Raw genomic sequence first — 395 nt, 5'->3', positions numbered from 1 at the left:
GTTCTTGTCTCTTGTCGTCATTGAACCTCTGCTAGCTAGCTACATGCCATTGATTTGTTTCACATAGCAAAGTGGAATGAATGACTGAGTCAAAACATAATACATTTATGACCAGCCTGTTTGCACTGGTGGACTTACCATTAGGTAGAAGAGGTAATTGCCTCGAGCCTCATCAAGGGGCCTCGTGAACTGGGCATAAAACAAATGCACTTCTCCGCTTGAGGCATAATATTATGCCCTTTTTTTCATCCCCGTCAAAATCCATCTGCCAATGTCGGCGTTCTGCGGTGGAAGGTGGCCAAGCTCTTTTTTTACAGACCAGGAGACATCCCGAAAATCTTTTTTTTCTCACAAACATCTGCAGCGTCCACGCAGTTTGGGCTACACACTAATAT

The sequence above is a fragment of the Salmo salar genome, chromosome 15 (assembly GCF_965601325.2).
Source record: "Salmo salar chromosome 15, fSalSal1, whole genome shotgun sequence".
NCBI classification, from domain to species: domain Eukaryota; kingdom Metazoa; phylum Chordata; class Actinopteri; order Salmoniformes; family Salmonidae; genus Salmo; species Salmo salar.
The sequence above is the reverse complement of the archived record's forward strand: the minus strand, read 5'-3'. Positions refer to the sequence as shown.